Genomic DNA, 15,736 nt, shown 5'->3' on the forward strand with positions numbered 1-15,736 from the left:
AACTTGAGCGCAGATTATGGAAAACATATGGTCGAGGTGTCTGGGCCAGAACACAAATCAGAACAAAATATGTCAGCTGCATGTAATAGTTGAGAAACCTAAATTAGATTTTGTCTTTTTTTTTGGTATGATATAGTGTAATATATTTAGGCCTGTTGACTGAGAGAAATGTCAAACACTGATCTTTAGGGATATGAAAAGCTGACTATCTGTTATGCAGTAGCGCAGTCAAAATCCAGTTACTATGTGTAGTAGAATTGATTCATTATTAAGTAGCTTTTGAAAGACTGCCAATACAAAGTTTGCATGTAAAAAAAATCCTAACCTGTTAAATGCTGAAGTTCTATTGACAAGCTTACTTGGGATTTAGCGCACACATGAACAGCACACAGATATCACATTCAACTCAGTTATAGTTGAAATAGAAACAGAAAATGCTGGAAAAACTCAACAGGTCTGGCAGTACTATAGAGAGAGAAGCAGGTTTGAATCATTGATAATCACAGGTGAGGTGCCTGAAGATTGGAGGATGGCAAGTGTTGTGCCTTTGTTTAAAAAGGGCTGCAGGGAAAAGCCTGAGAACTACAGGCCAGGGAGCCTCACATCTGTGGGTGGCAAATTGTTAGAAGGTATTTTGAGAGACAGGATGTACAGGCATTTAGAAACACAAGGATTGATTAGGGACAGTCAGCATGGCTTTGTGAGCGGAAAATCATGGCTCACAAATTTGATTTGAGTTTTTTGAAGAGGTAACCAAGAAGATAAATGAGGGCAGTGCAGTTGATGCTGTCTACATGGACTTTAGCAAGGCTTTTGACAAGGTGCCGCATGGAGGTTGTTGCATAAGCTTACGTCTCATGGGATCCAGGATGAGGTAGCCAAATGGATACAAAATTGACTTGATGACAGAAGCCAGAGGGTGGTGTAGAAGGTTGTTTTTCAAACTGGAGGCCTGTGACCAGCAGTGTACCTCAGGGATCAGTGCTGGATCCACTGTTATTTGTCATTTATAATAATAATTTGGATGAGAATATAGGAGACATGGTTAGTATGTTTGCAGATTACACCAAGATTGGTGGCTGAGTGGACAGTGAAGAAGATTATCTCAGATTGCAATAGGATCTTGATCAATTGGGCCAGTGGGCTGATGAATGGCAGATGGAGTTTAATTTAGATAAAAGCGAGGTGATGCATTTTGGTAGATTGAACTGGGCCAGACTTACTCAGTTAATGATAGGGCGTTGGGGAGAGTTACAGAATAAAGAGATCTAGGGGTACATGTTCATAGCTCCTTGAAAGTGGAGTCATAGGTGGACAGAGTGGCGAAGAAGCATGCTTGGTTTCATTGGTCAGAACACACTGAATGTAGGAGTTGGGTCTTTTTGTTGAAGTTGTGCAAGATATTGGTAAGGCCACACTTGGAATATTGTGTAAAATTCTGGTCACCCTATTATAGAAAGGATATTATTAAACGAGAAAGAGTACAGAAGAGATTTACTAGGATGCTACTGGGACTTGATGGTTTGACTCTCTACTGGATAGACTGGGACTTTTTTCTCTGGAGTGTAGGAAACTGAGGGGTGATCTTATAGAAGTCTATAAAATAATGAAGGGCATAGATCAGCTAGATAGTCAATATCTTTTCCCAAAGGTTGAGGAGTCAAAACTAGAGTGCATAGGTTTAAAGTGATAAGGGAGAGAAATGTAAGTGTCCAGAGGGACCATTTTTTCACACAAAGGTGAGTATCTGGAACAAGCTGCCAGAGGTAGTAGTAGAGGCGGGTACAATTTTGTCTTTTAAAAAGCATTTACACAGTTACATAAGTATGATGGGTATAGAGTGATATGGGTATAGAGCGATAAAGAGCGAAATGTAGGCAATTGGGACTAGCTTAGGGGTTAAAAAAAGGCGAGGCATTGACAAGTTGGGCTAAAGGGCCTGTTTCCATGCTGTAAACCTTTATGATTCTATGACTCTATGAGTCCATATGACTCTTTCAGATTTGCTCCAAAGAAGAGTTGTTTAAACTCAAAGGGTGGGGTTTTGTGGCCTCGCTTGACTTGCAACTGGAAAATCCCACCCAAGGTCAAGGGACCTTGCCATTGTCCGATCCTCACCTGCTCCAATTCTGTGGTGGGCGGGTAGGTGGGCTGAAATATTGGGTGGGATTTTCCGTCTAACCACCCGTGTATTTCACCATTAGATGTCGGCAGGATCTTCTGCTCCTGCCGTGGTTAATGGGCTTTCTCACTGAATGCATCCCTCACCACTAGGAGACCCATGTGCGTCAGTGGAGCCGGAAGATCTCACCAGTGTGAATAGCTGGAATATTTCAGCCATTAACTCTGTTTCTCTCTCCATAAATGCTGAGGTTTCCCAGCACTTCCTGTTTTTAACTCAGATTTCCAGCATCCCCCATCCGCAGTATTTTGCTCTTTGATTATTGTTCAAGGCTGAGATTGTGAAACATTACTGAGGTTATCACTTCTTGTGTTGGTCACTGAGATATTTATAAACAGCTCAGAAAAGGTTATTGAAAGGCAAATGACCAATTTCAGAGCTAAACTAGCAGTGTGTGCTACAGTACATTCAGTAAAAGAATATAGATAATTTGTGGATCAGTCATTTTTTTATGATGATGCACCTGTGAGATGTGTCATAACTGAGAGTTTTAGATCTTGGGCTAATTCTTCACCTTCTCAGAGTGTTAGGAATAATGTCCCTGGTAAGGCATGGCTGCCAGTGTGATCCAGATGTGGCTAGAATGTTCTGCCAGGCATTAATTCACCTCTCTCTAACACTCAGTTTAATGACAAAGAAATTCGGCAATGCTAAGTCACGATGGATAATTGTGACAAAATGTAGCCCCAGCAACTGGAACAGAGTGGAGGAATAATGAGCGATCGAAGATTTTAAGGTATTGGGGGATAGGGGAGAAAGAACAATTATTTCCCTTGGTAGGGAATCTAGGGTTGGTGGGCATAGTCTAAAACTCAGACTCTATTTTGTAGAGAAGTTGCACTCCTTCTATACACAAAAGGATGGTACAAGTTTAGAACTTTATATCACAAATTGATGCTTGATCATTTGTGAGCTTTAAATCTGAGACTGATGAGCTGAAATTTTACCGTTCCACCTGCCATTGGAATCAAAGCGGATGAGGCGTAGACAATGGGTAGGTCCATTTTATGGTTTCAGGATGAATGAGGCTGTAAAATCCCAATCAGTTTTTTTTTCACCATAAGAAAGTAATAAAGGACAAAGAACCATGTATGGAATTAAGTCCCAGATAAACCCTGAAGTCATTGAATGAATGTGGAACTAGCTCGAGGGGTAAATGACCTACTCCTGTTCTTATGTTTCCTAAATTCCCATGAGGAATAAGTGCAGTGCTGCCTCCTGCCTATATTAGGATATCACATTTTACTGACTCTATAGGTGGGAATTTTACAAGATTTTTTTCTAAGTGTTGGGCAGATGTGAAATGGGGAGAGTTCCAGACCCATTGTGTTTTGGGCTAGTTTTCAGGCCTAATCTTATGCACTCTGTCTGCAAAATTTTAGAGTAGTCTGTTTATGGCCAGAGAAGCTGTGGGTAGGGCTTAACTCGCTAGACAGCCTGCAGAGGGAGGTAGTGCACATGTGCAGACTTCTGATGCTGCACATGCGCATTGACAGTAGGAGGGGTCTGACAATCAAAGGGAGAGCTATCAGGCCCCTGCTACTGCAGACAGCTTCAACCAGTTCCTCCCCACAATTGCAGGGGGCCCTGGTTCGAGATGCAACCCCACTGTCCCCCACAGCCCCCTACCACGCAGACCGATTGTGAACTTCCCTCCCACCCTTACTGATTGTGGACACCCGTCCCTTCCCCACCGATTGGGTGCAGATTGGCAGTGGACCCCACTTCCCGACAGGCCGACCCTCTGGCAATGTCTCACATACATCCCATCCTCCATTGGCCCCACCTATAGCCCCGCTACATTGGTCTCTCCCCTGGCACTGCCTGGTGGGCAATGCCCAAGTTCCCAATTGGCATTGCCCAGGTGCTAGTGGGAATTGCCAAGGTGCTAGGCTGGTACTGCCAAAGTGCCAGGCTGGCACTGCCCTAGGGGCATCCCTGCTTTGTCCTCGGCCTCTCCCGGGGGCCCTCAATGGCGTCTGGCTCTGCTGGCGAAGCCAACATGACTGTTCCCAGCAAGGCCATAAAGGCAAACAAACCCAGACAACAGAGCGCCGGACTCATAAAACATAAAAACGCAGATTTGAATAAATTTAAATAAATTAACCAACCTCTTGTTCGTTTCCAGCAAGAAGCTGACTGCACCGGAAATCCGGCTGCCATAAAATCCTGCTGGTTGTGAAAACCAGTGCCATTCGTGCTAGCCACTTTATGTCCGATATTACGGCATTTTCCCATTGCAAAGCGGGTGTAAAGCGGTGGTAATCCCGCCCTATGTACTTGTTGATGAAGTCACCAGCAGCAGAAGTTCAAAACTAAGACACACTGGGATATATCTTAACCACACACACACACACACACACACACACACACACACACACACACACACACACACACACACACACACACACACACACACGTGTATAAATATATCTTAGTCTTGTGTAGTAATGTAAACTAGGCAATAATGTATCAGCCAGCCACCTGTTTTGTATTCCATCTGACTCTTTCTGTTGATTGCGGATAAAATCGGACAAGAGTGTACCAGGCTGCTAATTCATCATTGCCCATGTTAGCCTGCCACTGGGGGTGCACTGGAGAAGGTGTTGCAGCATGTCAGCATTGTGCTGGAGGCCAGGAGGAAGCATCAAACATGTGCAGAAAATATTTAATATGGAAAATAAACACTCGGTAAATGGTTACTCTGGAGATGGTGCTCTGCATGCACAGAGCAAGTTTTTGTTTAACAAATATCTATATTGATAGCTGACAAATTTGGTATGCTGTCATCTGAAAGACATACAATCATAGAAACATAGGGCAGCATTTTCCATTTATGAGACTAAGGCCGGGATTTTCCACTCCCGTTTGTGTCAAGCAGGTTCAGCTATGGGAATGCAAAACAGAGCAAGAAATGCAAAGTTGTGTTTTACGTTGGTGTGAATGCATGATGTAATTACTCTCTCCCATCATCAATGACTGGCTGCCTTTCCTGACATTTAGTGTCAGAATACATGACCATATAATGTCTTCCAGAAACATCCCCCCCATCCTATCAGGAAGGGCCCCAACACTTGGGGAGGACAGGCTCATGCCTGGGCACTGCCAGGGCACTCCCCTGATATTGATCAAGCAATGCCTGGGCAATGCTCATAAAGTGCTGTCAGAATAGTGCCTAGGGAGAGTCTGGGCAATGCCAAGGTTAGTGCCAGAGTGACGCTGGAGTGGCCTTTCAAAATGATGCCCTGGATCCTCAAGTTTTTAAGTTGCTGGTGGAGCAGGCAAACCTGAGGCCATCCTCCCAGCGATACGTCATGGCGCCTGTCGCTTGAAGATTTTCTTTCCAAGTCCTGCAGAGAGAGTTGCTGTTGGCTGCTTCAATGTTGCTTTTTCCATCTGCCATCAGCCTTTGTCGATATCTGGGAATATCCTGTCCCAAATGTGGTGACGTGCCGTTCAAATGGCCACACTTCCCACTGGCTGGAATGACAGAAGCTCAAGCACAATTTTGTCCTTTGAAAAATTATTAATTATGTACAGCTGGGCACTGAGCCAAATCACTTGACAGGTCAGGAACTTATTTGTATGCCTGCCACCAACATGTCCCCATGCCAAGTTATGACACCTCAATGTCCACTTACCCACTATACAGGCTACAGAACCAATGAACGCTATATTGACAATAAACTGTGTGAAATAAAGCTTTAGAAACAGTCATTGATAATTTTCCATTTCAGCGATTGGCTGGAATGGCGATTGGCTGCGGGGGAAGTGTGTGGACAATCAGGTGGGGGGAATTGGGGGCGGTGATCAGGAGGAGTGGGGATCAACCAGGGCAGCAATCGTGGGGGATTGAAATCTGGGTGGGGGGAGGGGGATGCGTGGTCTCTGGGATTGGATGGGGGGTGGGGGGCGTGGAGTGACAGATCTTCCAATATACAGTATATTGCCATAATGCTGGTGATAGCTAGTCCCATATCTCCAGGTCAGCGATGGGAAAAGTCATCACAATGAAAGGCATTGGGAGGGAAGCTTCATATTTTCACATCACAGCTGGATATTATGAAGGACAGCCAGGCTGAGACTTGGCAGGAAGGTTTTAACAGACAACCAAATGCTATCTTTTGCTTGGGATTTCTAACTTCATGCAATCTGCACAGGAACAGCGAGTGGGGTTCAGTGCTGGCTTCAGCCATTGTGAATGGTAATGTGATTTCAAGGAGGGTGGGACAGCATTGGCGGTGGCAGTCAGGAAGGGGAACAAACATGCTGGTAAAGCAGGGGCATACTGCTTGAATGCCATCTAGGGCATGGCACTCACATGAACAGAACAAGGGAGGGTGGGGTTGAAGTGAGAAGCCCCCAGCCCAGGAATATTCCCAATATGTGCACACTTTTATGAATTGCTCTCTGTAAGCAAAGAGCTGAGCAGTTGAGGAGGAAAGCAATGATCCAGTGCTGGTGCTTCATTGACTTGGAGAGCTTCAAGGGTAGCAATAGTTTGAGGTAATTAACACAGAAAAGTGGGTGCCAGGGTTTAGACCAACTATCAGAGCTGGAGATCAACTTGCAATGAGAGAGAGAGAATCCAGTCATCTTGGTCTATGTAGGTATCAACAAAATAGCAGGATAAGGGATGAGGTTTTCAGAGTCAGTATAAGAGGCTAGGTACCAAATTATGAAGGAGAACCTCAAAGGTAATAATCCAGACATATGAAAATTGGTATAAGACAAAAAAGATAACAGAAATGAATGTATAGCTCAAAGACTGATGTGGTAGACATGGGTTGCAGTTTGTGGGACACAGGCATCAGCAGTGGGGAAAGTGACGGCTGTACTGTTGGCGCTGTCTAAACTTGAACCTTGCAAGTGTTCTTGCAAATTGTGTAACCAGGCTTTAAACTAAATGGGAATGGGGGGAGGGTTTGGACTGCGCGAGGGGTCAAGCTTAATCAGATGCAACAAATCATGGGGTAGGTTCAAGGTAGGAGACCGTAATAATAATATGGGAAATAGCGCAATGGAATAACAGGAAGGGACAGAGAGATAAAACCTGAGAATATACCAATCGTTAAGACTAGATGTTACAAAGGCAACAAAAAGACAAAACTAAAAGCTCTGGGCAGGACAGGGCAGCACGGTAGCACAGTGGTTAGTACAGCTGCTTCACAGCTCTAGGGACCTGGGTTCGATTCCTGGCTTGGGTCACTGTCTGTGTGGAGTTTGCACATTCTCCTAGTGTCTGCGTGGGTTTCCCCTGGGTACTCCAGTTTCCTTCCACAGTCCAAAGATGTGCGGATTAGGTTGATTGGCCATGCTAAAATTGTCCCTTAGTGTCCTGAGATGCGTGGGTTAGAGGGATTAGGGGGTAAATGTGTAGGGATATTGGGTAGGGCCTGGGTAGGATTGTGGTTGGTGCAGACTCAATGGGCCAGATGGCTTCCTTCTGCACTGTAGGGTTTCTATGATTCCATGATTTCCCAGTCGCACCCAACCCGATGCTGGAAATTCCCGCCCGAGGTAAATGGACCTATAAATGGCTTGTCAAATTTTCTGTCCCTCCCCTGATGAGTCTTGTTGTGAGCGTTCATAACAAAGTAAACGAATTGATAGCGCACATTGAAGGAATAGGTATGGTCTAATTGCCATTACTGAGACGTGGTTACAGGATGACAAGGATTGGGTCCTGAACCTGAGGTGTATATGATATTCAAGAAGACCAAGAAGCGGGGTAAAGGTGGAGGTAAGCTGTTTATCAAGGGTGAAACTGTTGCAATAGTTAGGAGATCAGGATGTAGACTCAGTTTGGGTGGTGAGGAGGAATAGATGGGGAAAGTAGTCACTAGTCAGAATGGTCTACAGGCCTCCTGACAGGAGCCACAGCATCGGAGAAAGTATACAAGGAGATTGTATTGGGTGCTTGTGGTAAAGGAATGGCAATAATCATAGGCAATTTTAATTTACATATCAACTGGAAAAATCAGATTGGCAGTAGTTGTCTGGATGAAGACATCATAGAATAGTTTCCTAGAGCAGCCTATTCTAGAACCAACCAGGTAGCAGGTTATAATCAATATTTGTATTGTATAATGTAACAAAATTAATTAATGATCTCAGCGTAAAGGCACCCTTAGGTAGCAGTGAGTACAATGAGATTGAATGTTGTGTCCTGTTTGAAAGGGGGAAGAATGGGTCTAAGACAAGTATCTTAAAACTTAAATAAGGGCAATTATGTGGCCATGAAAGTGGAGCTAGGTCTAGTGAACAAGGACCCTAGGCACGGGGATAGATCAATAGAAAACAATGGCAGACTTTTATGGGGTTATTTCAGAATTCTCAGAACAAGTATATTCCTACTACAAAAGAAAATTCTAAGGGAGAACCCACCATCCATGGTTAAGAAAATAAGTTAAGGAAGATATCAAACTTGAGGAAAAAGCATACAACTGTGCAAATATGCGTGGCAGGTCAAACGATCGATCAGAATATAAAGACTGGCAGAGAATGACTAAAAGGTTAATCAGGAGAAATAAATTGGACTATTAGTGGAAGTTAGCTAGATATGTAAAAACAAATAGCAAGAGTTCCTCTTGGTATTTAAAAAGGAAAAGAGTAAATAAAGTGAGGTGGTCTTCTAGAGAGTGACAATGAGGAGTGAGTATATAATAAGGAAATAGTGGATGAAATGATCAAGTATATGCTTCTAGCTTTATTATAGAGGGTACAAAAAATTCCAGTGTTAGCAATAAATCAAAAGGTGGAATGAAGAGGGGAATTTGGTGGAATTACAATCACTAAGGTAGCTGTACTGAACAAACTGTTGAAACTGCGGTTGACAAGCCTCTGGGTCTAATGGACTCTCCCCCACCCAGAGTGGGTATCAGTGACATTAATATTCCAGAATTCATTATATTCTGGAAAGGTTCCATCAGACTGTAAAGCAGCAAACATAACCCCTCTATTCAAGAAGGGAAGGAAGCAGAAAACAGAAAGCTATAGGTCAGTTAGCTTACCATCTGTCATGGGGAAGGTATTCAAATCAATCATCAAGGAGGTTATACCTTGGCATGTAGAAAGACCCATGATAATTAGAAAGATTCAGCATGGTTTTTTTTTGAAAGAGAAGATATGTTTAACTGATGTATTGTTCTTTAAAGGAGTAACATGCACTGTGAATAAAGGGGAACTGTAAACATGCTGAATTGGATTTCCAAAAGGCATTTGATAAGGTGCCACATCAAAAGGTTATTGCAGAAAATAAAAGCTGGGTAATATATGAGCGTAGATAGAAGATTGATCAGCAGAAAACAAAGAGTATGCATAAATCTTTTTCTGCTTGGCAGGATGAGAAGAGCCCCACAGGTGCTAGCACTTATAATTACAATTTATATCTATGACTGAGATGAGGGGAGCAAAGACATTGAAGTTAAATTTGCAGATGATACAAATATAGTTAGGGAAGTATGTTATGAAGAGGACATAAAGAGGTTGCAGATAAATATAGATAGGTTGAGTTAGTGGGAACAATCTGGCAGATTGAGTATAATGTAGGAAAGTGTGAAGTTGTTCATTTTGGCAGGAAGAATGAAAAAAACAGAGTATTACTTAAATGGACAACAGCTGAAGAATTCTGAGATGCAGAGCGAACTAGGTGTTCTAGTGCATGAGTCACAAGAAGTTAGTATGCAAGTATAGCAAGTAATCATGAAGGCTAATGGAATACTATCCTTTATTATGAGAGCAGTTGAACATTAAAAAGAAGGATGTTATACTTCAGTTACATAGGGTATTGGTGAGACCACATTTCAACTACTGCGCACAGTTTCGGTATCCTTATTGAAGGAAGGATGTAAATGCATTGGAGGAAGTTCAGATCAGGTTTGCTGGATGGATATCTGGAATGAGTGGGTTGCATCATGAGGAAAGATTAGAGAGACTGGGTTGGTTTCCATTGGAGTTTAAAAGTGTGAGAGCTGACTTGATTAAGTGTATAAGATCCTCAGCTGTCTTGACAAGGTGGATGTAGAAAGCATGTTTCCTCTTGTGGGTGAGTCCAAAACTAGGGGGCACCCTAGTTAGGAGTTAGGAGTCACCCTTTTAGGACAGAGATGAGGAGAATATTTTTCTCTCAGAAGGTTGTGCGACTTTGGAAATCTCTGCTTCAGAAGACAGGTGGAGGTGGGCATCATTGAATATTTTAAAGGCAGAGGCAGATAGATTTTTGTTAGGTAGGGAATCAAAGGTAATCAGGGGTAGATGGGAATGCAGAACGTGAAACACAGACAGATCAGCCATGATCTCATTGAATGGCAGAGGGGCTGAATGGCCTATATCTGCTCCTAATTTATAAGCTCATATGTTGTGTATTCTGACACTAGTGTCTTTCAGATTGGTCAACAGAAATGAGGCAATTCATTTGGACGTTAAAGATATATAGAATCAAAGAACCCCTACAGTGCAGAAGGAGACCATTTGGCCTATCAGATTTGCACTGACCACAGTCCCACCCAGGCCCTATTCCTGTAACCCCGCATATTTACCCTGTTGATCCCCTGACACCAGGGTCAATTTAACATGGCCAATCAACCTAACCTGCATAGCTTTGGACTGTGGGAAGAAACTGGAGCATCTGGAGAAAACACATGCAGTCATGGGGAGAATGTGCAAACTCCACACAAACAGTGACCCAAGGCTAGAAGTGAAGCCGGGTTCCTGATGCTATGAGACAGCAGTGCTAACCACCGTGTCACCGTGCCGCGAGAATGCTTTTCACATCAAAATCATTAGTGCTCAGTCTTTAGTTAAGATTCTCTTAGTCAGAGGATGTAGCAATGATCAGAACGGAATGACTAAGAGTTCTTTCCTGGGTAGGTGTCAATTGGTATATTTCTAAAAGTGGATAGAGTGAAAGGTTGCATAAGGTAGGATTATACGATTATAACCGCATGATAACATTGTGTAAAAGTGAGTCATTCAGATGTATTAACTTCCCTAAGAACAAAAGAGGTGAGGTTTAAACGAGCTAGGACCAATAACAGACATCAGTGTGGAGGGTGAACCTATGAGGAACAGAGGATCCAGGAGGAATGAATAGCATCCCTACTGACAGAGGATCCTCACACTGACATCTCAACAGATTAACATCATTTCCCTGGAGAAAGGACAGCAAGACCCCCACCAGCTCCTAAGGACCGACTCTGTAACATTGCTAACTATGCGCATGTAACATTAATGTTTTCACCATTCTGGCATTTAAAGTTGTTAACATATGAGTTATTTCAGGAGTCTAATTCTAAATTAATCATACTAATTTATTTCCATCTCAGTCTCTGATCGTAGCAAATTATAAACAGCAACAGTTAATGCTTAATTATTGTAAAGAAACTGAACTCCTTTGTAATCATTCCAACGTATTTTAACTCTCCACGATCTACTAATTAACTGCAAACACAACAGGGGCGATTCTCCCCAAAAAATTGTAATTGTTGAATTTGTGTAAAAACTGGAGTAACTCACGCTGTTTTTCTTCAGCATTTCAGAGTTTCAAAATGGATCTCTCACACTCTGTGCACTACGCAGTGCCCTCGTGTGAATCCTATTTTAGAACTGTGCATGGGGCCTATTCCTGCTGGAGAAGCTGGAAGCATAGTGCTGAGTGAGCCACTGTGCATGTGCCAATCTGTCAGCACCAAGATTGGCGCGTGCCTGCACTGCTGGCCTCCTGATCATTGGCCAGCCCCCTCACCCCCACACTGTGACGTCCCCATGCCCCGATCGCTGACCCCTCCACATGTGTCCAGGTCAGTCTCACAACCCCCCCATCTGCTTTGATTCCCCCCGCAACCCCGATTTCCTGATTTCCCCCCCCTCCATTGACAGCCCAAATGACACCCCCCAGACCACCCCCACCCCAACAGGCCTACCACTCCCACCCGATGCCCAGCCCCGACCACTGGGCTCCCTCCCTCTGTCATTCAGCCCTAGTGCAGAGTGACAGCAGGTCCACCCACACCTACTGATTGGACCTAGAGGCCCTGCCTCCATTAGGCCGTGCCTCCTTGAGCATTGGCACTTTGCCTCTTGGGCAGTGCCAGGGGCTGAGGCTGGTACTGCCAAGCTAGCAATACCCAGTAAGCACTCCCAAGCATCCAACACTTGGAGGGGTCTTGATTGCCTCCCTTTCACTCCAGTGGTGTCGGAGTGGGAAGCTATAATAAATCCCACTGGAGTGAAATTCTCCTGGCAGCGGGAGAGATGCTACCGGGCCTGGAGATTTCAGCCGCAGGCCCGCTAATCAAATGTAAAGTAGATGTAAATGTCCATTAGCATTATTTATGCAGCCTTGTGGCAATTTCTGGTGCGGGGCTAGTGGTGCTGGAAATCTGGCTGCCACAGACTGGCCATGGTGTCCAGCGGGGAACCCGTGAAAGGGCCTCCACTCGAGTCTCCCAGCCCACTGTGCTGGGAAAATCACCCCATTATTTACATTTAAGCACCGTGCACCATGATTCTAGGGTTAATAAACAATCGTCAGCTCATGATTATGCTGTCTGACTTAATTTATGATAACTAATAAGAAAGGCTTTAGGCACAGGAGAACAGGAGAAGGCCATTTAGCCCCTTCAGATTGCCAATGAGATCATGGCTGCTGTGTGACCGAGCTCTATAGCCCCAGCTTTGACACACATCCCTTAAAACGATCGGATAACAAAAAATTATCAGTCTCAGGTTTAATATTTACACTGATCCAGCAACAATCATATTTTACAGAATTGAATTTGAAACTTTTACCGTCCTTTGGCCGGGATTTCCGCACGCCCCCACAGTCTGTTTTGCAGTGGTGGAGATGACCTGCCATTGGCTGGTAGCAGAATCTTCTGGTCTTGTCGCTGTCAATGGGATTCCCTGTTGTATGCGACACCCCCCCCCGGCTGGGAAACCCGTGCCAGGGGTTCGCCATCAGCGGGACTGGAACATCCAGCCAACGGGAACGGTCAGAAAATCCCGACTTTTGTTTGTTTCCTAATTTCACTCCAATTTTTAGTCTAACCCTCCTCTCCATCCACCCTATCTGTTCCCCTTTACATTTAAAAAAAAACTTTGATCGAATCATCCCTTTGAAGGACAGGGGGATACAATCTTAGTTTGTGTACTTTCACCCGTAATTTAACCCTTGTAGTTCAGGTACCATTTATGCTGCACTTATAACAAATCCAGTACAATATATATGGGGATGAAACTTACCGTCCAGCCCAGCACGGGAATTAGGTGAGGGGGGCGAACCATGAAAAGGTTCGTTGACCTTGCAGGCTTTTCCGGTTTCAGGGTGAACAATACCGGAAAATTCTGGCCCATGGTGCAGTGTTGACTGTACTCCATGTGTGGTCTAACTAGGGTTTTCTAGAGGTAAAATATGATTTTTTTTACCCCCTTGCATTTTTGTCCTCTAGATATAAATTCCATTAGCTCTTTTCATTATTTTCTGTACCTGTATCGTGATATTTCAATGATCTATGTACGCACACCCTTAATTATCTTTGGAACTTCACTGTTTATACCATTGAGAACATATCTTTGTTTTATCCTTTTTATGTTCAAAGTGGAGGAGCTCACATTTGTGTAGATTGAAATCCATTTGCCATAGCTTTACCACTTCACTGAATCTATCTAAGTCTGTTGCTGCAAATGTGATTCCATAATTCAAGTGTTTTACAGGAATAATGTTTAGTTTTAGGGATATAAACTTTAGGTCAGAAATTAAAGTGTTAAATGTAAGATAAATAGAAAACCTTTTTATTTACTCATTCATAGGATATGGGTGTAGCTGGCTGGGCCAGTAACTATTACCCATCCCTGAGGGCATTTAAGAATCAACCACATTGCTGTGGATCTGAAGTCATATTAAGAAGGACAGATTTCCTTCCCTAAAGGACATTAGAGACCCAAGTGGGGTGTGAAAGTGAAGGAAAAATTCCTGCCTGCTTTGACCACATAGTGATTTGCCATTGGGGTGGGCAAGGTCTCAGATGAGATGTCCGCCCTTTCCCTAATTACTGGTTAGTTAAGGACCATTTCCTGCCCAGCCTAAATTAGTAGGCTGCCAGGGGATTGACCTTGTGTGGGGGAAGCCCAAAAATCAACCGACTTAGATCTAAGGCAAGAAGACGGTTGGCCACCCTAACCTCAAATTCCGGAGGCCTTTGGACCTCGCTCCCAACATGGCCTCTCCCACAAGACCCTAATGGTTCCTCCTTATGTCTCATGGGGCCTTCCCTCCCCTCCCTGCATTGTGACCACTTGAGCTTACCTTGGCCTCCAATGGCTGGACTTGCACAAGTCCTCTTCAGTCCATTACAGCTCTTGTCACTACAGGGACTGGGGGGCTGCTGGCGAATCTGATTGGCCAGTAGTTCAGTAAGGCAGGTCTTCCTCCTGAATGAGTGGACAGAAGCCCCATCTGCAACCACTTTAACCCTCATTCGAGCATTAAGTGGGGCATTTGGAAGCGGTGGTGATGTGTTCCCCACCGATACTTCAGATGGCTTAAAGTGGGACCTGGCCATCCAAAATAATTCGGGCCATAATGTAGGGTTAGTATTCCATGCTTTGGTTAATTTTTCGATAAAGTTTATTTTTGTTTAGAAATGTGTAATCTTGTGGCACTTTTTTTTCAGTTATTCACTGGATATTCAAATTGATCTTGAAACAGTGGCACTCACTAACAGGATTGTAACACTGTTTAAAGTAAAGTTTAGTTAGTAGTCACAATTAGGCTTAGATTCACACTGCAATGAAGTTACTGTGAAGATCCCCTAGTTGCCACGCTCCAACACCTGTTTGGATACACTAAGGGGCAATTCATCACGGTCAATTCATCTAACCAGCACATCTTTCAGACTGTGGGAGGAAACCAGCGCACCCAGAAGAAACCCACGCAGACACAGGGAGGACGTGCAAACTCCACATAGACAGTGACCCAACCTGGGAATCGAACCCGAGTCCATGGCACTGTAAGGCAGCAGTGCTAACCACTGTGCGACCATGCTGCCCTTCTGTAATTTTTTGCCTCTATATCTACAGCTTACAATGCCACCAATCTTTGTGTCATCAGCAGGCTGGAATATATGGCTTCCAACTTCATCTAATGTTCGTTAGAACCGTGAATATTTGAGGCCGCAATCCAGATCCTTGCAGCAAAACATTTGTCACATCCTGCTAGTTGAAGTATCTGCTCATTATCCCTAACCTCTGGTTCCTTTGCACTCAGCCAATTTCCTAATCAGGTCAATAATTTGCTTTCAATTCTATAGGATTCAACCTTAGCTGGCAGTCCCTTGTGAAGGACTTTATCAAATTCCTTGAGGAAGTCAATGTAAATGACATGCATAGACATTCTTCTGCTGACTAATTTAACCTACTCTTCAAAAAGTGTAATCACGTTCCTCAGGCATGACCTACCTTTAAAAGTATACTGGTTCTCTCTGAACAACTCAAAGTTTTCAAGGTGTTCAGTCACTTAATACTTGATGATAGAATCTACCAATTTCCTGATAA

This window comes from Carcharhinus amblyrhynchos, chromosome 10, assembly GCF_965287045.1.
Source record: "Carcharhinus amblyrhynchos chromosome 10, sCarAmb.v2.hapA, whole genome shotgun sequence".
NCBI lineage: Eukaryota > Metazoa > Chordata > Chondrichthyes > Carcharhiniformes > Carcharhinidae > Carcharhinus > Carcharhinus amblyrhynchos.